The sequence below is a fragment of the Protopterus annectens genome, chromosome 9.part0, assembly GCF_019279795.1.
Source record: "Protopterus annectens isolate FY-2018-M chromosome 9.part0, PAN1.0, whole genome shotgun sequence".
NCBI lineage: Eukaryota > Metazoa > Chordata > Ceratodontiformes > Protopteridae > Protopterus > Protopterus annectens.
Genome location: NC_056743.1, coordinates 937,542,705 through 937,569,335, shown reverse-complemented (window position 1 = coordinate 937,569,335; position 26,631 = coordinate 937,542,705). Strand labels below are relative to the sequence as shown.

General features: G+C 37.4%; 1 protein-coding gene across 1 annotated transcript in view; it reads right to left on the bottom strand.

Annotated features, from left to right (window-relative positions):
• Positions 1 to 26,631, bottom strand: part of KCNH3 (potassium voltage-gated channel subfamily H member 3) — an 873,803-nt gene that overhangs the window by 461,574 nt on the left and 385,598 nt on the right. The gene's annotated exons all lie outside the window — the stretch shown is intronic.

Here is a 26,631-nt window from a genome sequence, read left to right as displayed (position 1 = left end):
CATTCTTAATAATCTAATTCTTTCTTTTCAGCAAGTACTACTTGATTTGCTTCTGACTTCGGAATATTTGCCTAAATACTTTATGCATATATCATACAGGGTTTGCTTATTAGTTTACCCTCAACTGGTTGGCAGTAACCTGTACAGATCAAGAATCCTTGAGTTGACATTTTTCCTGTAAAAGTACCATGGATATTTCCCCAATACCTCATTGCACACAAGACAGCAGGTTTGCAGTGACAAGCACTGTCCCCAGAATTGCAAACCAGATACTTCTGACTTGACTTTATATTCTCACTCCAACTGTCTAATCAATAAAAAAGTTTCTGTTAACATGGATATGAACTTTCCCATTATCTCCATGATCAGATTGGTGGATATGGGCATCTTGAGGCAATGTAGAAGTGTCTCATGTTTGCTGACAACCAGCTAATGCTCAAAAAGCTTTTATGAGAGATGTATTTACACAATGTCGCTGGAGGCAAAGCTCTCACATAAAATCACTCCTAATGCCAATAAGGCTGTCAGTAATATACGCACTGCATCCATCACACACAATCCAAAACAGACACATAGACCCACATGTGTTGAGGAACTTAAATGTAACTTTCCTAAGTCTAAATACCTCCTAAATGAAGTACACATAACAAATACCCTCAGCAGACCCGAATGCACTTTTTCAAAACAACACCAACATCAACACATACAGATATATCATGTGGAGCCTCTACTTCTAAGACCATAAGGCAAGCTACCACACAACCCAACAGTCTGGTCATTGAGGAATCCATTGTGAGACAAACTGATGTTCCTTTCACCAGGCTGAGTAAGGAGAAAGTCATGGTTAGTCATTTATCAGGGGGCATGATCCACAACATTACGCACACACTCAGGTCACTGGACCACAAGTACCAGTATGACTCAGTCATCGTGCATGTGGCTGTAAATGACCTGAGACCTACCTCCCTAAACTATATAAAGAGAGACATCTTGGAGCTCTCAAAAATATGCATCCCAGGCTGGTATGAGTCTAACACCGAGCAACATTTTACCTTCTCCAAGGATAATAGCATAATACGAACACGAGATGACTGACTTTAATAATTGACTTAGTTGCTGGTGTCATTCTAAGGGGTTGCAATATTTGTCAGCATAGAAGGAGATGGCCAACAGAACATGCTGCTTTGCCAGGGATGGTCTGCAACTCTCTCCTCTAGGCTTTCAAATATTAGCTAAAATATTGTCCTCCCATACTGTCTGCTTTAGACAATGCCAAACTGAAAATATTTCTGACATAGCAAATCAAAAGCAAGAAAATCTAAAGGCATTACTGTTCAGTGCTAGGAGTCTAAACAAAAAAAAATCAACTCCCTAGAAGCAGTTTTCACCCTAGAGAATGTCTGTGCTGTCTCTGAAACATGATTTAAGGCCGCAGAGTACAACAACAATGCAAAGTTATAATGTCTTCCACACATTTAGACCAGTTACTACACAGACAGTGATTAAAGGTGGAGATGTCTTGTTTTACATCAGAAATAAATATACCTCAAGGCTGGTCTAACAGGACAATGAAGGTGAGCATCTCAAAGTTCAAATCACCATAGGCAAAATCTAGTACAACTTCCTTGCAAGCTATAGGTCTCCCTCTATGACCCAGGAAACCCATACCATGCATTTAAACTTAGTAGAAATACTCACCATCCAAACTTATGAATGCTGAGTTTCCAAAAACCCGATGAAGTAATATAAACCCATATATATATATATATATATATATATATATATATATATATATATATTTATACATATATATGTAAGTATTGTGTGTGTGCCTCTCTCTCTCTCTCTCTCTCTATATATATATATATATATATATATATACATACCTGTGTGTGTGTGTGTGTGTGTGTGTGTGTGTGTGTGTGTGTTTAATATATCTGTAAAAAGCTTTTCGTTTTATGTGTCTAATTCTGTATAACATTTCTCAAAGGACACTGGCTATTTTGTTACCAATTTATGTAGCTCTGATGAGACTACAATTGAATAAAGGGGATTATTTTGCATGTATCCCATGGCTAATATAGAAAATTGAAACATATTCAATGGGCATTCACCAGAAAGACTCCCAAAGTGAATACGTTATATGAAACACCTACAGATAATAAACTTATTTCCTACCTATTACAGATTCATAGGAGAGATAATCTAAGACCATGAGTCTGCAAACCGAACTTTGAAGTCATACAGAATACTTGAGATTTCTCATTTCAGGAAGGAGAACATCCCATGTGGTAAGTTTAAAGGTTGTAAAGCTTCCTCACCTAATTTGGGCATGTGAAATAAATAAATTAATGCATTAATTAATTAGTTAAATTAAAAAAACAGTGTTCTTGGATGTGAAAGACAGATCATTCCATAACAAAAAAGATTGTGCATTGTGATTAAGAGACTAGATTTAAGAGATGCAACTAGATCTAGATAACAGAAATGATGAAAACAGACAAATGTCAATTGGACAAAGACCATATCCACTTGAAGTTTACCATGGAGATGGTTATTTTTCTGATTAGTGCATAGTGATGCATTCTACTCTACCTCTAGCTGCTTTCTCATTGTTTGGTCCCCCCTTTCCCTGCAGAAATGCATCCCAGGAAACTTTGTATGCTTCTCGGTTGTATCAGGCATATGGCACCATAATTGCCTGATGCTGTGTGAAGTACATGATAATCAGCTACAATGGCACTGTACTTATGAGCTGTTGTGATACATCATATGTATATATGTATGCATGTGTGTATGTATGTGTGTATGTGCGTGTGTGTGTGTGTGTGTGTGTGTATATGCATGTATGTACGTGTGTATATGTGTTTGTCTGTGTGTTTATTTATTTAATTGACATTTGTTTACCGGGATGGTACGACTAGGTCAAAAAGAAGCCATTTTTAGTAGAGGCCTGGGGAGAAAAAACTCCAAGTTAAATACTTGAAATATTCAAGCACTATAACAATGAATAACAATGTATACAGTAATGTAAAAGAAATTATGCAGATACAGTGGAAAAGATTTAACATCAGAAAGGAATAAAACAAATGTATATATAAAAAAACAAAGAGTTGAAATCAGCAAATACATTCTATCAGTTTCTATACTGAGTAGTCTTAGTTGAAGAGAGGAAGGAGAACTAAAGAAGGGAAGAATAATAGAGGATTAATTTGCTACTCATAGAAAGTGTTACTTGGATCAACAGAAGAGAAGGAGAGAAATTTGGATAGCAGAGAGAAAACAAAGAAAGCGAGAGAGAGAGAGAGAAAGTGGAGGAGAGATGTGTATGTATGTATGTGGGTCTAATTCTAATTGTCGAAAACTCAGTTTATCGACAATCAGAAGATCGAACCCATTTAAGCGAAAGTGCACTACATCAAAAGTGCACATTTACAAAAGCCGGTTGTCCGAAGCGCATTACAGTGGGGATAAGGAAATATATCCTTTTCCCCACTGTAGTGCAATCTCAGAGTTAGTATATCATTACTAGATAAGAAAAACTACTTCTACAATCTGCAACACAAACATCAGAATAACCCTCAAAAGTACTGGGCAGGCATAAATAAACTTCTCCAACCAGGCAAATCCACTACTCCGACCCCAGGAACACTATCTGACAAGAGCCAAGAAGAAATAGCCAATTCATTCAATACTTTCTTCACAGAAACCATCCAGTCATTAGCTAACCAACTTTCTCCTCCCTCCACTTCTATAAACACTATACCCGACTCACCACTCTCTTTTAACTTCCAGCCAGTGTCCACATCCTTTATCAGATCCCTTTTGAAAAAACTGAAGCCAACCACCCTTTCAGCTGATCTTCTGCCAGCTGAATACCTGCAAATTGCTGCAGATGTCGTAGCCTACCCTATCTCGATCTTAATTAACAGAACCATAACCGAGGCCTCAATCCCCTCAATTTGGAAAATATCCTACGTTATTCCACTCCATAAAGGAGGTTCATCCACATTACTATCCAACTATAGACCTATAGCCATACTATCACCACTTGCCAAAATTATGGAAAAGTGCATGCACAACCAACTAATGCTCTATCTAACCCAAAATAAACTACTTACAGACTCTCAACATGGATTCAGACCCCATCATAGTACAACCACTGCCCTCCTCTCTTTTACTGAAAACATTAATCTTAACCGGAATAACAAAAAAATATCCTCCTCTCTCTTCCTGGACCTATCGAAAGCCTTCGATATGGTAAACCATCAGTTACTTCTACAAACTCTAAAAACCCTGTATCTAGATACTCCAGCCCTTGACTGGTTTCAAGCTTACCTCACTGGGAGACAACAAGCAGTAATGTGGCAAAGCAAGCTCTCCTGCCTGCTACCAAATACCATAGGAGTTCCTCAAGGTTCCATACTAGGACCTCTCCTCTTTTCAGTCTTTATAAACGACATCCAAACAGTCATCCCTGAAGCCACCTGTATTCAATATGCAGATGACTCAACTATAATATGTTCCAATGCCTCTCTTGCAAATCTACTAACTACCACCCAACATAGCTTCACCAAAGTCGAAAACTGGCTTGCCAACCATCTCCTGATCTTAAATCCAAACAAAACCAAGTTACTTCTCTTCTACCCAACCAATAGATCTCCGACTGAACACTTCACTATAAAATCCAATAATGGGACCATCATCTCCCCAGACACCTATACAAAGCTATTAGGAGTAAACATTGACAATAAACTCAGATTTGATATACACATCAACCAAGCCATTAAGTCAGTCAACAAGAAACTTGGGACCCTATATAGAATAAAAGCTTTCCTTACCCCGAATGCCAGGGCAGCCACAGCCCGTTCACACCTTCTCTCTACCCTACTATATGCCTCTCCTGTCCTCACTCACCTTATCAAATCTGATCTGAACAAGCTCTCTTCCTGCTATAATCACATTGCCAGATTCGTTACAGGCCTACCCTACAGAACACATCACTGTACTAACCTGAAAAAGCTTGGATGGATAGAATTCCTAAACCTTCTTCAGCAGTACCAACTCATAGAGGCCTTCAAAATCCTTAAACAACCTGAGAATACCCCAGCACTAAAAAACTTAATGACTCCCTACTCCAATCTAAGCTGCCTTCGCTCAGCAAACAGACTCCTTGTTCAAACAACTAAATCTTTCAACCTAGGTGGTGACGCGCTATTTGCCAACACCACTGGTAAAATATGGAACTCTCTCCCAAATAACCTCACGCTTGCAACTTCTCTAAGTCAATTCAAAAATAGTCTAAAACTCCACTTCAAGTCACACTGGCTATGTCCTTGCTCAAACCCAGACTAGCTCTGTGCCATTAACTAAAACATAAACAACTAGCTAAGATGATAAGTACTTTGTATACTGTGATAAAGAAATATGTATCCTGTCTAACTCTATGTTATTATACTGCCTATCGTCTTTGCTAATATGTTATTAATGTAACATTTGTAGTAATTTCAGAAATTGTAATGGCGGTCTTGTACTTGTATGTAAATAGCCTATGTTTTTGTTAATTTCTTTCATCTCATTTACTGTACCTAATTATCAATGTAACTCTGTTGGAGCTTTTCTCCCCGGGCCTCCGCTGAAAAAGGACATGTATCCAGTTGGACCATCCCGGTTAACAAATGTAAAATAAATAAATAAATATTTAAGTAGGGGAGTGTGGGGGTGCAGCCCCCCACATGGGGGGGTGCAGGAGGGCTTGCCCCCTGCAAAATATTGTTTAAAGCAGTTTTGTTTTTCACGGTTCGGAGAACCAGCTTTTGCGAAAGTGCACTTTCGATGTTGTGCACTTTCGCTTAAATGAGTTTTGATGTTGCTTGTTCGATATTCTGAGATTTTGATCAAGCAACATAAACCCATGTATGTATGTATGTATGCACACATATATGTATGGATTACCAGTATAATTGAACATACTGGTTGGGGCATTGCATGAACGGAAGCAGTATGATGGGTGCCACACTGGACAACACAGAGAACATTTTTTCAAAGGTGGGGGGTACTATGGACAATAAGCAAGTGTTTTAACTGTATAAGAGAGAGAGAAAGAGAGGTAAAAGGTGGATCCCATACAGTGAGCATGTAGTTTAAGACTTTAAGAGGTGGGAGGTGGAATTTGGGCTGCATCTGTAGCTTAACATTACAGGAAACTGGAAGTGAGACCCTAGACAATGTGAAGCGCTTTTTACACAGACATCACCTGTACTGTACCCTGCAGAGGTGCACTGAGCTTCCAGATGGGATAAGAACTGTTAAGCAACCAGGGAAAAGCAATAATGAATTCATTCCATAGACAACCATTATTGAAAGATGGGGTTCATAATATATTGTGTGACACAAGGAGTGCTATGTGATGAACCAAATCTCGCACTTAGTCTTTAGTTTTTCCCAGAGATTTCTGTTTTAGGGTGCAAAATATGTATCACATAAAACAAACCATGTTATATGATGAATTGGTATCTCACCCTAAGCCCTTAGATTGTTCATGGATTTATGACACAGGGAGAAAATATCCTTGCCTTCCTGTAACTCGGTCATCATATCTGCCATCATTAACGTATCGCTTTTACTGTTTCTAGGTTTCAGCTCCCTTTAATATTTGCAACAGGATATCATTTTTTTTTTTGCATTTTCTAATAGTCTATAATTAGATGTGTAAAACCGCCTTAAAAAATCCCAGAAAGGAAGCAAAATATAGCTTTGAAAAAACTTCATAAATGGTAACCACAGAGATCAGGGTCCATATTTTTAAACTGAGATAGTTTCAGAGTTATACAACAAAGATTACTGTGCTTCTTTTATGCATTTTTTTCTTCAACTTTGTGTTGAAATATTTCAAGAACTGTGGGAGGAAACAGTCTGAAAATGACATTATAGACTGTGCATGAGTCATGCTGCAGATCTAAATATCTTCCAATATGTGATTATCCTCGGTTCTGCACAATGATATTTTGAAAATTCCTAGAATACATGGTAACATTGCAATAAATTACAAATTAATTTTATTCTGTTAACTATTGTATATGCTGTGGAAGTTATGTTTTGTTTATAAATTCCTAATGATAAACAAGAGTAAAATTCTTCTACTAAACTCAAAACTTCAGTATTAGTTAAACACTAAAACAGATATTCACTGAAAATGGAACAAACATATTTTGGGTTGAAGTCCTACCTGAACACTCAGGGGCTGGACCTTCTGCAACGATCTTTGCTTAAATATATTGATTCCATGTTTGCATAATCAAGGAGTAAGAGCAAACGTCTAAAATACACAAACCGCTGTTCCCATACCACATCTCCCACCTCTGCTGCTGGAAAACCATAAATATGCAACACATACAAAATAAAACCTAACATTAAGGGGTGCAAAAAACATAAAATCAACCTCAAACATTTCATATTTAAAATGAAACTCATATATAAACTGTAAAACACATTGTTTCATTACCAGTTATCCTCTCAAGAACAAAGCGACAATGCAGCAACCATGCATTCTCAATTCCACCCTCTAAACGTTGGGAATCCCTACCTCCCCATCGAAAAGACCTTTCTTCCTGTCCAGAATTTGCAATCCTAGTGCAAATGCATGCTGGCAGTTCACATAAGCTATACATTTTATCCACGTCCACCAACTCTAGCCCTATTCTCATGCCCCTCTGCTTGGCTTAGAATACAACACATAGCTGCTCCCACTCTCACTTGTAAATAGCATGCACATACTATTCAAAGCTTGCACTGTCTCTGTTACTAGATGTACTCATGAAATAATCTGCCTATGCATTTCCAAATGACATGTTATCTATATTACCTGTTCATTTTTCAAGTCATGTATTACCTTTACTTATTATGTTTTGTCTACCTTATGCTAACTCACAGCAAGAGGTTCTCCGGTTGTATTCTCGGCTGGGGTGCCTTCTGTGCGGAGTCTGCATGTCCTCCCTGTGGCCGTGTGGGTTTCCTCTGGGTGCTCCGCTTTCCTCCCACATCCCAAAGACATGCTGTAGGTGGATTGGACACTCTAAATTGGCCCTAGGCATGAGCGTGTGTGTGTGCATGCGTGTGCCTTCCGTGGAAGGTTGGGCGTTGGGCTGGCAACTCGACACCGTAAAACTCCGCTGCCAATCATGAGCGGACAGGTGATCCACTGTGGAGGCCCCTAACCGGGAAAAGCCGAAAGAAGAAGAAGATGCTATACACAAATGAGCATTGTTTGAATTTACTGCGACTTCTTTCAATCAGGCTGTGCCTGAAATTAGTCAAAGTCAGGAATATTAAATTAAATAAGGACTCGGTTATCCTATTTTGCCAATAGGTGTTTCTTGTTAAACTGTCTTTAGTTATACCACATAATCCCTAGATACATGGATATTATGTAAAACTACATGTGGTACATGGAGTGCCACAATTATACTGCAAAGTCCAAATCGGGTAAAAAGACAGGCTTGTTAAGCAATTTGCTGACATCACAAAGGTGCTTAATAAGCTTTTAAGCACCCCTCACAGCTGTAAATCTCTTGTCTATAACTAGAGCATTAACAGTAGTCAGGCACCACCGCAGAGGAGGGTCATGAAGCTGCTGAAGACTTCATTCAGCCTTCTAAAAAGTCTGAAAGAAGAGTTTACCAGCTTTTAAACATACTTGTGCTGCCTTCTGCTTCTCAGTGGCGCATACTTTACAGATGTCAAGGCTGTAAAACACTTAGCATTCCTAGACTTTTGTCTTTAACTTTTGTAGTACTTGGGCACAAGTAAAGCTTCATGCACTACAACAAATTCTGGCTGGGTCTCTAGGATCATAACCCAGCTTGTTATGTCTTTCTAACATGGATGTGATGATTCACTTCTCAAGATTTACTGTCAAAGTGAATTTTTTCACACCTGTGATTCGAAAACATAGCACATTAGTTACAATCAGTGACCTGATCATAATTCTCTATGTTTATAAACATTAAGTAAAGCATCACTAAATCATAAAGACAGAAGTTGTCTGCAACCTCTGACTGTACAGGAGTTTCATTATTTGGAGTACTAGTATTGTCACACAAGACAATTCAAACTGCCATCCATGTAAGGCTTCTCATGCACTTACCCTTGTATCATGCAATACAGTACATGTGACCTGCTGAGAACACTGTGTAAGATTCTGTAATACACGGTGAGTGAACTAACAGTTCACTTTGTATTTGCAGTGAGCGCTGTATGGCCCTTCCCAGCATTATGACAGCTGTACATTCATAGTCAACATGTAGACTACAAGGGGTGTTGTACTGTATGGCAAACTTGTATTATTTCTGTGCTGCAATCATAATGCTTCATTCAAAACATTTATTTCACTATTAATAAGTACTGAACTTTATACAGTGCTAATCAACTTGTTGCATACCATCTATATGGTATGGGCTGTCTTCTGTGGCCAGTATGTATTGTGATATAGGTGCAAAAATGTTGAAGTGAAACACTGTGGGGTCATTATGTCCACAAAAAAGTATCTCATTGCATAGTATTCAATGTGCTGCACAGTTAAGTGAAACATTCTGACATGGCTGTCCTTGCCATTTATTTTATGTATTAACCAGGGTAGAGCACGGATTCTGTCAGACCATTTTCAGACTCAGCCTGGGAAGTACATGGCATCCATCCAATAAAAATACAGCAATTAAGAATAAGGAAACAGCAATACAACAGGACTACAGTGCAGTACACAGAAATGCATATATTTACACAGCTAAGGTAAACTAACAGTACATAAGTAGATTGCAAGGGAGGAGGATTACACTGTCATATAATTACATTCATTCCACCTGAAACTGCTATAATGGAGCTTAAGAAAATTCTGGAAGAAATAATCAGCTTTCAGCAAGGAATATTACTTACAGGTGGGGACTGGAATTTGGTTTGCAACAGTGACGATGTGTCTGGGTTGCCCAGAAGAGAAAATATAACAAAAGATGGTAGATTTTTGAAGAAATTTATGAAAATATTTTTCATGGAATATTTGAATTCAGTAATAGGAGTTTGGAGTGAATTTACATATTATTTCCCAGATGTAAAAACTGGGCTAAGCTAGACAGAATTTACATTTCAAAGGAACATGTGCTTTTAACTGAAGGTCTTGAAACTCACACAATAACTATTTCAGACCATGTGCCAATAATGACTAAAAAAAAAAAAGAAACACAATAATGAAATAAAAATGAGACATTGGTGCTTTCCCACCTATATGTTGAAAAGAGAGGAATGGTCAGTGGAGATTATTCAGGAGCTGTTAGAATAGAAATTTCTTCTGAAAATGTAGCTAGGGAGTGGAATACAATTAAGGTAGTGTTTAAAAATAGGGTGGAAATAAAAGAAAGGGAGCTATAGTTAAGAAGTAACAAGAATTATTTAGAGGGACTGACAAATGTTAAAGTATTTCAGAATAGGGGGGGCTCTCACAGAACAAGAAGAGGATCAACTGCAGAATGCTAGGCAGAAAATAAGGGATTACCTCAATAATATGCACAAGGTTAGAAAGCTTCCTGTTAAGCAACTGTTTTTTGTTTTTTTTTGATAACTCAGGAGCACAAAAACATTTAGCACGACTCAGGCAACTTAAAGTAGAAAGGGCTGTCACCAAACCTAGGGAGCCTATAACAAGGAAGGTAACAAAAGATCCTGCAGAGGCAGGGCCAGTCTTTGGCCAACCGGTGCCCTAGGCAAAAGGGCTCCACAGTATCCCCCCAACACCAGCTGGTGCCCCCATCCTGGTCTACCTACACCATCCAAATTACTGGAAAAGTGCCTGATATTAGAAATATTTTGGAAATTCTATGAGAGTCTCTATAAAGCAGAAAAATGTCAAAATCAAAAAAAGATACAAATGGAAATGTTTATGGAAGAATTAAATATGCCCAGGTTAGAGGTAAATAAGGCTCAAATTACTATTGGTTAGGATAGAAGGAGATGAGATTAAAAATTGTGATGTATAACCAATCTACAGGAAAGTCCCTAGGAATAGACATTATTCCTGTGGAAGTTTGGAGGCTATGAGGAAAAAACTAATAAACATCTGGAAGGTTTTGTTTAACAGTATCTTAAGAGGAGGAGAAGTACCAACATCCTGGAAGAAAGCAGTGGTAGCTGTAATACCTAAAGAGGGTAAAGATCCATCAGATCCAGCTTTATAGATTTAAATACTAAATCATGATTATAAAGTGTTTATGTCTATAATGGCTAAAAGAATGGCAAAAGTAATCCCAAGACTGATAGATATGGATCAGTGTGGTTTTGGGGAGGGGAGGCAAACATTTGACAACATTAACAGAACATTGATGATCCGGAGGGAAGCAGAATGTAAGAAAATACCATTGTTGTTGGTGGGTCTTGATGCAGAGAAAGCATTTGGCAGAGTAAGCTGGGACTTTATTAGCAGTGCAATGGAAGCATTTGCATTTCATGAAAAAATTATAAGGTTGATTAGGAGGCTATATGAGGGATTGCAGGTGAAAATTAAAGTGTGTGGGGTCCTCTCTGATAATTTCTGCTTGAGCAGAAGAACCAGGCAGGGGTGTCTTTATTATATGCATTATATTTAGAAGCATTGGCAAAGAAAATTCAAGGATATAATTGGTATGGTAGTCCAGAAAAGTTGGCTTTATTTGCAGATGATATTATTTTATACCCGACAAAACCAGAAAAAAAGACATTACAGTGCTGTGGAACATTTTGACACAGTTTGAAATCTTTTCAGGATACAAAATGAATGAAGCTAAAATAAAAGCATGAACTGGTTCAGGAATATGGGGAAATGATAAAATGAATTATTTAGGCGTATGGATTAAAATTAAAATTATTTTAGTGTGGCAGCTAAGGGTATGTGGGAAGAGACTAAACAAAAGATAATACCTACAAAAAACTGAGAAAATGGAAGATTTGTTATATGGATATATATAGTAAGATACAAGCAGTTAAAATATTTTTAGTCCCTTTAGTCTTCTACACAGGTCAGGCATATTTTTATCAACCAGAGGAGAAGTTGTGGGTAGCAGTTAATAAAGAGCTGAAGAACTTTATCTGGGAGAGAAAGACAACAAGAGTCAAGTGGAATAAGATGATTCTCCCAGTAGAACAGGGTGGATTGGGATTACCCAATCTGAAGGGGTATTTCAGAGCTACACAGTTAAGACCCCTATACATAGCACAAGCAGAAAACTATAATTCAAAATGGAAAGGGATGATGATGTAACACGGGGGAAGCTCAAGAAACAAGGAGAGACTGGGATTTTGGATGCAGGGCTTTTAGGAGAACAACAATAATCATGCAGAATATTATATCTATAAAGTAGCAGAAAGTATTCTAAGAACTAAACCAACACGGGAATGGAGAAAGGCCAATAGGAGTGACTGCAATTAGGCTTACAGACAATAGGCAAGATGGGGCTGGAATTTATTGGAGAAAACTGGCAAAGAAACCAAGGTATTGGGAGAAAATAACTAGAGAAGGAAAGATGATAGAATGGGAAGACGGCAAGAATTTATTTGGACTGCAGGTTAGAGATTGCCTTCCCTATCATGGATTGATATCAGAGAAGAAATAGGGGGGTTCTAAATGAAAGACCAGCACTGGTAGAGTTTTTAATAGAATCTAGAACAGAAGCTGCCATTAAAAAAGGAATATATATTAGAGCATATAAAATATTGCATGATAACTATAAGAATCAATCACAGGAGGTTAGAAAGGATTGGTAAGAGAGACTGGATAAGCAATTCACAAATAAGCAATGTGATGATATATGTATGTCTCCCAAATATGCAACAAAATCTAGAAGATTTAGGATTTTTGCCTGGAAATGATTACATACATATGTTATACCCCAAGTAGACTCCAGAGAACTTTTCCTCAGGCAGACAGCAAATGTTGGAGCTGTGAAATGGAAGAAAGAGGTAATTGGAAACATATTTTCTGGGAGTGCTGTGAGTTGGTGGACTTCAGGGATTCCTTGAGGGATGTGCTGTCAGAGATGCTGGGTAGACAGATTGGTCTGATGAGGGAGATGATTTTTCTGAGCTATGATACAGAATCAGAATTGCCTAGACATGGTAAGGCCCTGATGTGTCTAATAATGGTGGCTGCCAAAAAAGCAATTACTAGAAAATGGAAATCAAAATGTAAACCAACTATAGTGAAAGTAGTGAATATAGTAACAGAGAAAAAAAATGGAATTGAGATCTATAGGAAAGGGTTGGAGCAAACTAATAAGGGAAAAAATGAGAATTGTAGGAACGATACATACAAGGGGAGGAATGAGGTTTAAAAAGAGGCAGGAATTAAATGAGCTATGTAATGTCTGAGTTAGAAAGATTGGGTAGATTATAACTGATGTATTATGTTTGCAACTGGGAATGTGTCAGTATGGTTTGTGATGAAAAATACTTGCAACTAGGATTGTGTCATTGTGGTTTGTTTTCAGTGATATAAATGTATGATTGTCTATATAGTAAGGGATAGTTTAATAAAGATGTGTCTTGTTTAAAAAATGCAGGAATCGAATAATTTATGTAATACTGCTTAGGTTATCTGATATATAGCAATATATGTGAAGTATAATGTTTATGTTAATAAAGTTTGATTAGTTTTATATGAATATAAATTTGCCTTATAGGTTCATAGATTAGTACTAAGCTAACTGCCCTTGTGGGCCATTTTAAGCTTAGCCAGTTACCCCATGTGAGAATCAAACCCTGTACCTTGTGTCTGTAAGGTAAACGCCATAACCATTATGATAACCTCCCACCACACAAGTGATAATTCAATAAAGGTGTTTGAAAAAAATACATAAGTAGACTGGTGGCAAGTCAGCTGGTGACTTGAATATGCTATCCTTTGGCATACAAAGTATGTGTTAGACTGAGTTCATGTAGTCCTGTTAATATAGGCAGGGTGCTGCATAAACTGAGGCAGGGTAAGGGAGGTATGGAGTTAGAATCAGGAGCTATACTGTGTATGCGAGGGGTACTCAATAGTATGATATGCGTGTACAAATATTACATACAGTGTTATTTCCTAGTAAAATGAGAATGTAGATATCCACATGAGTTTCTTGGTATGTTTGCCCTAAACATTGTTAGGCACAGCAGGAATACATGTGTTTTCCACAGAAGCCTCTACACTAGAAGTATGTAAACAAATTACACAGAAAAGTGAGTTATGACACCCATGTAGTATCTCCTATCTCGTTATGTTCACTGTATAACAGTAAAATGTACATTGTCATTTAGTAGTCACAAAGCACCTGCAGTATCTACAACCAGCAGGAATGCTATTTAGCATAAAGCATATACATGGGATTTATATGGGAGCTATAGTACGGAAACAAAGCAATCATGCATCTATGATGCCACCCACCTTCCTGTGCTCACCGTGCCTCCCGTAGGCATGCTACATAATGCAAGCTAAGGGGCACTGTTCATTAAAGATGATTTGTAATGAGCAAATGAAATGTGCAGTCCACAGACGAACGACTCCTTAACCAGTAAAGCATTCCATCAACAAAAAACAAAAAGAACTGAATGTGAAGAACGCTGACTCCACGGACTCCAGAAATGCTCGCTGCCCACAAACAGTATCCAAACCACTTAGAATGGTACAAGGAATGTGTAAAAACACACCAACCACTTGAATGGTTGAAAAATCTTCATTTAATATTCCTTATGAGTTAAGAGCTTTCACTCACACAACTGTGAGCTTCATCATAACAACTATAAAAAGTGAATACAGTTTAAATACTCCATTTGGTGCCAAATTTGTATGTATTTAAAGCGACAACGCACGAAAGATTCTATACTTAGAATACCTCGAACATTTCACCTAATGTCACTTGGAACACATATTTACAACCAAATGTCCTGTTATTATAATCATTATTGTGAAATTGATTGTTAATATAATATAAAAGCATAAAAAATAAAAAACGAAAAATGAAAAATGAAAAGTAAGATGTGCGCCAACCTTTAGTAAGATATGACAGCCATCACTACATTTAAATACATTATTTACTAACACATTCTAATTGTTCTCATAAAAACAACACATAATCCCCTACAAGTGTACATACTAATTTTAAAACATAATTAAAAATTACTATGACCATCAAACATACAAGGTAATATATGGGAATCTTTGTATGTTATATATGAATAAAGGTTAAGCAATGACATCCATGTGTGTCATAAGCTTAACCTTGTCTGAATTCAAAAATATTAAATGTATAACTAAATTCATTTAATGGATAATAATGGTTTAATGGTTAGGTAATCATTGAGCCCCGGAGGAGTCGAGGCATCAGTGAATAGCTGCCACCATAATTCCTTGTAAGCCAAAATAGCCTTAACGTTGCCTCCTCTGGGATCAAGGGCAACATTTTCCAAAATGGCAAACTTAAAAGAGTGCTCTACCTCATGCTTCTCTACATGTCTGTAAAGAGCGTTATTCACATCCTTCCTCCTGATACTATATAGGTGTGCATAAATACATTTTTTAAAATTCCTTTCAGTCTTCCCTATATAGTATCCCAGGCATACTCCACATTTTGCCAAATAAATGACAAATTTGGAGTTGCAGTTACCTTGTTTGAATCTTAATCTAGTTCTATTGACATTACACAAAACAATTCCTTCCTCCTCATTTATTGCCTGACATTGTCTGCAACTACCACATTTTGTTGTGTTCTTCTTAGCACTGTCAATTACTTTACCCATTGTTCCTCTTTCCAAATACATCTTGATATTGCAGCCCATCTTGTATACAAATGTGGGTTTAGGACCCAATATGTCTGCTATATCTTGGTCCACCATCATAACATTCCAATTGTTTATTAGGATATCCTTTATTTTATTAGTGTGTGGACCATACTCTAATACACAAGCTCTATTGTAGACCCCTTTAGTGTCTGTGTAATTGAAATCAGACCTTTCCATAATATTAGTAGTCCTCCACTTACTATTTGCTCCTAATAATGGGGTGTATTTATGACCCCATTCCTTGATAACATAATTCTTCATATCTTTCATCATATTTCTGTTGTACCCCCTTTCATTGAATAATTTAGTGATAAAATCCAGTTCTTCCATCATCCCTTTGTATTCCGAAGTCATACTAATGGCTCTAATGCACTTTCCTTTATATATATTGTATAATAATTTTCTGGGATGGTTACTAGTATATTCCAGATATCCATTTGTAAATGTGCTTTTTCTATATATTCTGGACTTAAAACATTTATCACCATTGGATATGACTGTATCCAAATAGGCTATACCTTCTTTACTACTGGTAGAAGTGAACTTGAGGAATTCACTACTTTGATTTAAATAGTCCAAGAAATTGTTTAATACTGCCTGATTACCTTCCCACAAGATGTATATATCATCTAGGAACCGTGAGTAGTATCTAACTTGCTTGTAGTAGTCACTTTTGAACACTACTGTCTCTTCCCAATCTAGCATAACCAAATTGGCAAATGCCTCGACTCCTCCGGGGCTCAATGATTACCTAACCATTAAACCATTATTATCCATTAAATTAATTTAGTTATACATTTAATATTTTTGAATTCAGACAAGGTTAAGCTTATGACACACATGGACGTCATTGCTTAACCTTTTTTCATATATAATATACGACGATTCCCATATATTACCTTGTATGTTTGATGGTCATAGTAATTTTTAATTATGTTTTAAAATTAGAATGTACACTTGTAGGGGATTATGTGTTGTTTTTTATGAGAACAATTAGAATGTGTTAGTAAATAATGTATTTAAATGTAGTGATGGCTGTCATATTTTACTAAAGGTTGGCGCACATCTTACTTTTCATTTTTCATTTTTTATTTTTCATGTTTCTATATTATACTAAAAATCAATTTCACAATAATGATTATAATAACAGGATGTTTGGTAGTAAATATGTGTTCCAAGTGACATTAGGTGAAATGTTCGAGGTATTCTAAGTATAGAATCTTTTGTGCGCTTTGTCACTTTAAAAACATACAGATTTGGCGCCAAATGGAGTATTTAAACTGTATTCACTTTTTATAGCTGTTATGATGAAGCTCACAGCCGTGTGAGTGAAAGCGTTTAACTCATAAGGAATATTAAATGAAGATTTTTCAACCATTCAAGTTGTTGGTGTGTTTTTACACATTCCTTGTACCATTCTAAGTGGTTTGGATACTGTTTGTGGGAGCGAGCGTTTCTGGAGTCCGTGGAGTTAGCGTTCTTCACATTCAGTTCTTTTTAGTCCACAGACGAAGGAAATCAATTTATCATTTTTATCAATGCACATCTTCTAAATTCACAAAGCAGCTAATTTTATAAAGCAAGAAAATTAGAAGTTAGGTCATGAAATTCAAATACTTTAGCTGGCACTTAGAATGGAACAGTGATGTCAGGGTTAGGCATGATGAATTTTGTACTTGTACTATTGCAATATCTACATTACTTCTCCATTATAGTACTCTTTCATAGGAGAGAATGGAAGCCATACCAGAAGACAAAAATCAGACAGCAACTGAATGTACCAAAAAATAAAAGAAGAAATGTAAGGAAAAGGATCAGATGAGAAGGAAAGAAATGTGGAAAAGACATAAATATTATGTTGAGCACAGGGATCTCATGGGACAACCTCATGTTATTCAGGATTTGATGTAGGAATGTTTAAGGAGAAGTGAGCTGAACCCAAAAGCTGAAAGGTAAATAATGGCAGCCCAGGGCAGTAGCGGACTATGTACATGTTGTTTTATAATGTCCACTGAATGTGTGGGAGAAACAAGATAATTGTAGGTTCTGTAAAAAGGAATTGGAAACAGTCGCACATCTTGTTGCTTGGTGTGATACACTCATGGCAGAGGGCCTCTATACTGAAAGGCATAGTAATTTATTTATTTTATTTATTTTATTTTACATTTGTTAACCGGGATGGTCCGACTGGATACATGTCCTTTTTCAGCGGAGGCCCGGGGAGAAAAGCTCCAACAGAGTTACATTGATAATTAGGTACAGTAAATGAGCTGAAAGAACTTAACAAAAACATAGGCTATTTACATACAAGTACAAGACTGTCATTACTATTTCTGAGATTACTACAAATGTAACATTAATAACATATTAGCAAGGACGGTAGGCAGTATAATGACATAGAGTTAGACAGGATACATATTTCTTTATCACAGTATACAAAGTACTTATCATCTTAGCTAGTTGTTTATGTTTTAGTTAATGGCACAGAGCTAGTCTGGGTAATGTGACAAGACTGTTGCCCTGGGGATTGTGCAAACACTAAAGTATAGAAGTAGTTGAGAAGCATTGAAAACATGAACCACAAAGCATTATAGAGTACCAGCAGTTCAAAAATTAGATGCGATAAAACCAGATATAGTAGTTCATGAAAAAAAGACAAAAGCAGCATTGCTTATTGAAACTGCTGCCACAGTGACTACAGTGACTTATGTACAGAGACACAAAGTCATAAAATATCAGGATTTGCAGGTAGAAAAGGAGCAATGTAGAAAAAAGATACCCAGACGGTTCCAATGTAATAGGAGCAACAAATCTAATAAAACAGAATCTACAATCATACTTAGACATACTACCAATTGCAACAATACTAATTTCATGAACTTTAATTATACCCTGACTTAGGAATGTGGTCCATTCCCGTCATGGTATTAGAAACCCAAAACACTTGGAGACATTAAACCGAAATATACCATTCTACAACATTACAGTAGCATGGTGTACAATGACATTATACATAATACTACTGTTATAAATTTAACCCCTTGCCTGCTTGCAATTTTAATGGGTGTCATTTTGGCCTATTTTGGTCTATATTGGGGTTATGTTCTTTGAAAAATGTTTCACATACTGCATTAACATTTTCTAGATAAATATTTGTACATGCATCTGCAAATTGTACTTAGGCTGTGTTTTAGTTGAAACTAGAAGGAAAATGCTGGACATTATTTTATATGACAATATAGAATTCTATGTACTTTTTGTTTCTGATCATTTAAAAAAATTTAACATTACTTTGACGGATTATTTTCTTTTAATTATGATAATATAATACAATATATTTATATTTTGATATGCATTGCATTTAGAGCTGTCTTATATTAGTAATAGAATCATGGGGCAAGATAGCTGGATATTCATTTATAAAAGCTATTTTATGCATGGTTTTAGGTATGGAGCCAATAAAAATATTACTACTTGAATTTTTGTGGGATAATTCATGGTTCACATTTTTTTCTGACTAAGCATGTCAAATGATGATTAAAAATTACTTTCAAGAACTACATATAATATATAATTTTAGTTCTGATATTATAAAATAATATATTTATGACATTAATATTTACTGTATATTTATGACATTAATATTTACTATATTTGCTGTAATGACCAAAGTAATATGTGACCGTTGCTGTGAACTTAATCTGATAGAGGTTTGCAGAACATTTTAGTTTAGTTTTGTCTGTGTGTGTATATCTGTTTGTATATATATATATATATATATAGAACCCCTTCACTACACCGACATGCCACAAAGCCGGCACCCAAAACACCGACACCAAAAGACTGACAACACACAATACCGACAACTCACAAAACCGAACACCATAACACCAACACCCAAAACACCGACACGCAAAACGTAAACTACACATTACACACAACTATACATGCACTAACCTTAACCCAAACCCTAACCCTAAGGTCCGACACAGCCGCACACTTACCCTACCCGCACCCTAACCCTAACTCACTTAACCCACCCCTAAACCTAAAGTCCGTCACTATCGCACACATACCCTACCTGCACCCTAACCCTAACTCACTTAACCCACCCTTAAACATATAGTCCGTCACTATCGCACACTCACCCTACCGGCACCCTATCCCTAACTCACTTAACCCACCCTTAAACATAAAGTCTGTCACTATCGCACACTCACCCTACCCGCACCCTAACCCTAACTCACTTAACCCGCCCCTAAAACTACAGTCTGTCACTATCACACACTTACCTTACCCACAGCCTAACCCTAAGTCCGACACTACCGCACACTCACCTTTCCCACACCCTAACCCTAAATCCCTAACTATCGCACACTTACCTGTCCGCTCCCTAACACTAAATCCCTCACTATCGCACACTTACCGAGTTGCGCTCACACATTGCCCATGTCTGTGTTTCGTCTGTCGGGATCTCACCTTGTCGATCATCTGCATCGTCGGTCTTTTCGTCTCGGTGTGTAGAGTGTCAGCCTTCTAGCGTGTCGGTGTAGTGAAGGGGACCCATATATATATATATATATATATATATATATATATATATATATATATGTGTGTGTGTGTGTGTGTGTGTGTATCTGCACAAAGCTATTGATATATCTGAAAATTACATTTTGTAATAAATCTTTGATGATAAGATCATTGAATTTTCATCTATAAACAGTACTCATGCATGCTTTCAGTTACAAAGTAAAGTGATCTTTTAGACCCACTTAAGGGAATTCTTGCAACGATTCTCAAATAGTAAGGATAGCTACCCCTTTTACTGATGCGATATTGCTTATGTTTAATAGTGCATTCTTTGACATTAAACAAATTATATACAACTAGATAGTGTTGCCATTAGATGATAAATGCAAGTCTTTGTTAAATGAAAAACCGAAAGTGATTTACAAAAAGGATAGAAGTATTAAAAAACATTTTGGAATCCAACAACACAAGAAGAGAAGTTGGACAAATGAAAAAATGTGGACATTGAGGAGACTAAGAAAATATATATAAAAGGTTATGGGTATGTGCACCTAAATAAAAAATTCAACTGCCAGAGCAAAGGATTGGTGTACATAGCGATTTGCAGGTATGTGATAAATTTTACATAGTTTAGACAAACATATTTATCAGCATGTATACGACATCAGAAAAAATCAATTCAAAGAACACACTGGCCAAACATATTTTAGAGCACCCACAACACCATTTTAAATTTCGGCTCTTGAACAAGTTCAAAGTGACGACACAATGGGTGGGCCAGTTGAATTAGTCTTGGAATACAGAGAATTGCTCTGGCAACTGAGGTGCAATGCAACTGACAATAATTATGGGTTGAATGAAACATTGTCTATTTCTAGTTATTTAAAACTTAAATCAGAATTTTATTTTTCCTGACAAATATAAGGTTTTGTTTACAATCAATATTTGTGTTATTTGTCATGATTTTTTTAATCACTATGTGACATTTCAAACATCTGAATAAGGGATTCAATAGGGCTTACAACAATACAAAACAAAATGGAAAATTTGAGTAATATTTTAGGTAGGAGGTTGTCCTGTACAGTTTAGTTTTAAAGTTATTAACTTATAGACATGTATTTAGGGAGTGTTTTTACAATATGTTACCATAGTATGGTTTTATGTGATGAACATTTGATTGATAGATCTTATTTGTCTCACCAACTAGGCATCTTATGGTTATTAAGTAGGGAATGACACATTTAGTTAAGTTCATTTTAAAATACACTGTGGGAATTTTTTAACCAATGTATAGACTGGTTCAACATCATGTGATTGCAGTTTTTTTGTAATTAACTGGCCAGGAATATGTGTGACTTTGTTAATGTACATCAACCACAAATTGTTTGAATCTCAATAAACTGAAAAAAAAGAAACAACTTTTTATGCAGGGGCATTATTTTATCATTTAAAGTGCATAGACAGAAAAAAATGTGAATTGTCTTGCAGAACTTCAAGGAGTAACTATCCCATTGGCACTATAACTAAAATTATGCATAAAATACCAAGTAAATGAATATCCCACTAGCTTCCCTCAGTATACAAACTGAATTATTTTGCACTTTCCTAAGTTCTAAAGGTAAGGAAAGAGCAGCATATATGATTGTGTGAAAAAAATCAATATTTGAATTAATGGCTTCCTTTTGTGTCATACATGCCTAGCACTTTCAAAATACCTAAAGGGCCATTTCTAGGGATGCATACATATTATTTTAAGTTGTGGTGTCATACAAACACAAAAGAGTTATGTTTTGATACATTTAGAGTTCTCATACTGAATAAAAAGTACAGTTGTGTACACTTACCATAAATGTAGATGTTCGAGTGTATTCACTGTTGCAGTCATTACATTTGGGTAATCTGCTGGCAGGTTGCCCTCAGCTGGCATGATTAACAAAGTCTTGGGTCCTGCGTCAGTTGCTGTCCCTTCTTCCATGACGTCAGGTCATCAGGGGTATAAAACATGCAACCGACGCCATTACATCAGTTTTTCTTGCCCCAGATGTCAGGTACCCCCCAAATGAGGAGCAAAATATATATATATATATATATATATATATATATATATATATATATATAAAATTAAAAACACATAAAATATAACTCCAAACAAAAGCAAATACAGCAAAAAAGCTTTTAAGCATAGTAAAAGAAAGTAGAGATATAGTAAGAGAAAAACAGGGGGCTGGAGGGAGGGTAACCAGGACTGCAACAGTGAATACACTCGAACATCTACATTTATGGTAAGTGTACACAACTGTACTATGTTCTTCGTGTTTCACCGTTGCAGTCATTACATCTGGGTAGATTCCAAAAGCTATGGTTGGTAGGATGGATTTATATAGCATTAGGATCAGCTATAAGGCCCTGCAGGACAGCAGAGGCAAAGTCAGCTCTGGATTTAGAGAAGAAAGGTAAATGGTAATGTTTGGTGAAGGTATGAACTGAGCTCCAGGTAGCAGCTTCTAGAATGTCTCTGGTAGGAACACCTCTGAGAAAGGCTGTAGAAGTAGATGCAGCCCTGGTGGAATGAGATCTGATCCCCTGGGGGATAGTTTTACCATGGTGCATATAGCAGAAAAGAATACAATGGCTTATCCATTTGGAAATAGTCTGCTTTGAAATAGCCTTTCCTCTGCTCCTGCAGCAAATGCCACCAGTAGTTGTTCAGATTTTCTTAGAGATTTTGTCCTGTTTAAGTAAAATCTAAATTGTCTGTGTACATCCAATGAATGCAGAATCCACTCACTCTTGTTCTGTGGATTGGGGAAGAAAGAAGACAAATGAATGGTCTGATTAAGAGCCACACTGGATACCACCTTAGGCATGAAGGATGGATTGGTCCTGTGAGACATCCGCATGAAAAATAATGAAAGGCTCCACTGTCATAAGAGCCTGTAATTCAGAAACCCTTCTAGCTGAAGTGACTGCAAAAAGGAAAGCTGTTTTCCAGGAGAGAAATTTTAAGTCTGCAGTAGCGGCTGGGTCGAAAGGAGGGAGAGTGAGTTTTTCCAATACAAAATTGAGGTACCAGGCAGGGATTGGGACTCTCCTGGGTGGTCTTAAGTTTCTGGCCCCTCTGAGATACTGCTTTAGCAGAGGATGAGAGAAGAGGGAAGGTTCTGTGTTGTAATTAGCTGAAATGGCTGAGGCATGGATTTTTATGGATGAAAAGGACAGGCCATTGTGAAGCTTCTCAGTTAAGCATTGTAAAATCTGAGGAATATTGGGCACTGCTGTGCTTATTCCTTGTGATTGATTCCAGGCACAGAATCTTTTCCATTTGTCAGCATAAGATTTTCTAGTACTAGGTCTTCTCGCCTCCAAAATGACATCCATCACAGGTTTGCTGAAGGATGCTAAAGGTGAATTTAGGTGATTAGTCATGCTACAAGATTCAAAGTTTGGAGCTGAGTGTGCAGAATTTGGTTGTTCTGCTGAGACAGTAAGTAAGGTGTCTGAGGCAGGTGCCATGGTGGAAGGTGTGACACATTGCGCAGGAGTGGGTACCAGTGTTGGCGAGGCCAGTCTGGAGCAATCAGAATCATTTTTGGTTTGTCCTGTTTGACTTTTAGTAGAACTTTGGAGAGCAGAGGCAGAAGGGGAAAAGCATAGACTGATAGGTTTTTCCAGCTGAATGATAGAGCATCCACTTTCACTTTCCAGGCTTTTTTGTGATGAGTTCTTGTGCAGAATTTGTCCAACTGATAGTTCTGGGGTGAGGCAAAAAGATCTATGTCTGGAATCCCCCATTTGTGTGTCAACAAGTCGAAAATAGTGGTTCCAGTTTCCATTTGTGTGGGTTCATGAGATTTTTGCTTAGTTCATCTGTCAGAGTATTCAGCTTTCCTGGCAGGAATTGAGCTTGTAGTTGTATTTGATAGGTCAAGGCCGTGTTCCACAATGCCATGGCTAGTCTGCAAAGGGGGTAGGAGTGTGTACCCACCTGCTTGTTTATGTACCACATAATTGTGGTGTTGTCTGTCTTTATCATTCATTGTCCTAGATGAAGGTAGTCCTTGAAGGCTGCCAGTGCATTCTGTACAGCTAGCATCTCTTTCTGATTGATATGAAGGGGCATTTGATTTGGGCTCAATTTTCCCTGAATGAACTTCCCTGCCAGATGAGCCCCCTAAGCGTAGTCTGATGCATCTGTAGTTAGGGTTTGGGCGGCAGGGGGTGGAGCGAATGGCAGACCCTTGTTTTGGTGTCAGGCCTCTGCCCACCATAGGAACTCTAGTTGCAGGCAAGGTATGATAGGAATCATTGTTTGCAGGATGTGACAATATTGGCTCTATAAACTTTATAAGTACCACTGAAGTTTCTTCATATGCAGTCTTGCATATGGAATTAGAAGAATGAAGGAGGCCATGAACCCTAAAGCTTGCAGAATTTGTCTTGCAGATAGCAGGGTTTCTGTGGCCACCTGTTTGAAGTAAGACACCAAATGAATTTGCTTTTCTGGATTTAGGTAAGCAATCTGGGCAGTTGTATTCAAGCTTGTACCCAGGAATGTAATTTTTGAGAGGGTACCAGTTGTGATTTCTTCTCGTTTATGGTGTACCCTAGACAAGTTAGAACCCTTTTTACAAATGCCAGATGCTTTAGAAGAATGTCCTTGTTTTCTGCCTGAATTAGACAATCGTCCAGGTATGGATATATTTGAATATTTCTTTGCCTGCAAAATGCAATTACTGGAGCCAGGCACTTTGTGAAGACCCTGCGGGCAGTAGATAAGCCAAAGGGCAGTGCAGAGAACTGGTAATGCAAGTAGCCTGCTTTGAAGCAGAGGTATCTTCTGCAAGATTCCCTAACTGGGATATGCAGGTAAGCCACTTTTAAGTCTAGAGTTACCAACCAGGCATCTTTGCCTAGCATAGGAAGTAACTGTTAAAGAGTCAGCATTTTGAATTTTGGAATGTCCAGAAATGTTTTTAGAGTAGATAAGTCCAGAATTGGACGCCATGATTTGTCTTTTCTGGATACCAGGAAAAGTCTTGAATAGAAACCTTGTCCCTTTTCCTCTTCTGGTACTGGTTGAATAGCCCCCATGTTCATGATGGACAGTACTTGTTTCTGGGCCTCTGCCCACTGATTTGGGGGCAGGTCTGGCCATCCGTTTGGGATTGGCAACGTGTGAAAATGAAATCTGTATCCCTGGGATACTATATTTAAAACCCATTTGTCCTGGGTTATAAGTTGCCAGTTTCCTTGTATGAAGTGCCAGTTTTCCCCCCAAAGGGGCGGCTAAAAGGTAAGTGCTTGGTAAGTGTAGAGGGAAGTCATTGAGACTGTTTACCATAGGGAGGTGCCTTGTTGTTTCCAGATTTGGAGGTGGAGGTACTCCATTGTTTTGTTCTAAAAGTCCCTTGTGACTGAAACCTGGAACCTTTGTAATGTCTGAGTTTGACATGAGTGGCTCTCGAAGGAAATGGAAAGGACCAGTTCTTAGTAGGCCAGTGTCTACTAAATCTTGGGGGTTGCACTTGTAAGAAATGTTTCACAGTTTGCATAGATTTAGCTTTATCTTCCATCTTTTTTAAAACTTCTTCAGCCTTATTACCAAAGAAACGGTTCTGTTGTAAAGGAGCATCTAATAATTTTGCTTTAACATGATCAGGCATAATTTGCTCTTTGAGCCAAGCATGCCTTCTTAGCACAGACCCAGTTACAGCAGCCCTGCAAGAGGCCTCCAAAGAATCAAAACCACATTGCAAAGTATGTTTTCCAACTTGTTCAGCTGAATGCAATAAATCCTGTAAATCTTTATTTTCCACACAGTCAGAAATTAGCATAATTTTTTATTTAAGCAGTCCAATGATATGCTGTTGATATTTAAGCATATGAAATTGACAATTTAAAGCCCTGATTGCCAAGGTTGCAGAAGTGTAAACCTTCTTACCCCATCTATCCAGCGCCCTGGAATCTCTATCAGAAGGGGTAGGATTTCTAGCAGTAGAGGCCTTAATGCCCTTGGGACCCTGAGAAATGGTTTCAGGATCTGCAATAGGATTTTTGAAAAGGAATTTGTGGGAGTCTGGAACCCTGTAGTATCTGTATGGCTTACAAGGAGCTGGAGACAGAGAATCAGGAGCCATACTAGATTCTGAAAAAACATCATCAACAATGTGTAGAACAGGAGGTATAGCCAAAGGCCTATGCTGAGGAAGAAGAAGAAAATACCTAAGTCTCTTTTTAGATTAAGAGAAAGCCTGACTTTCCCAGTGG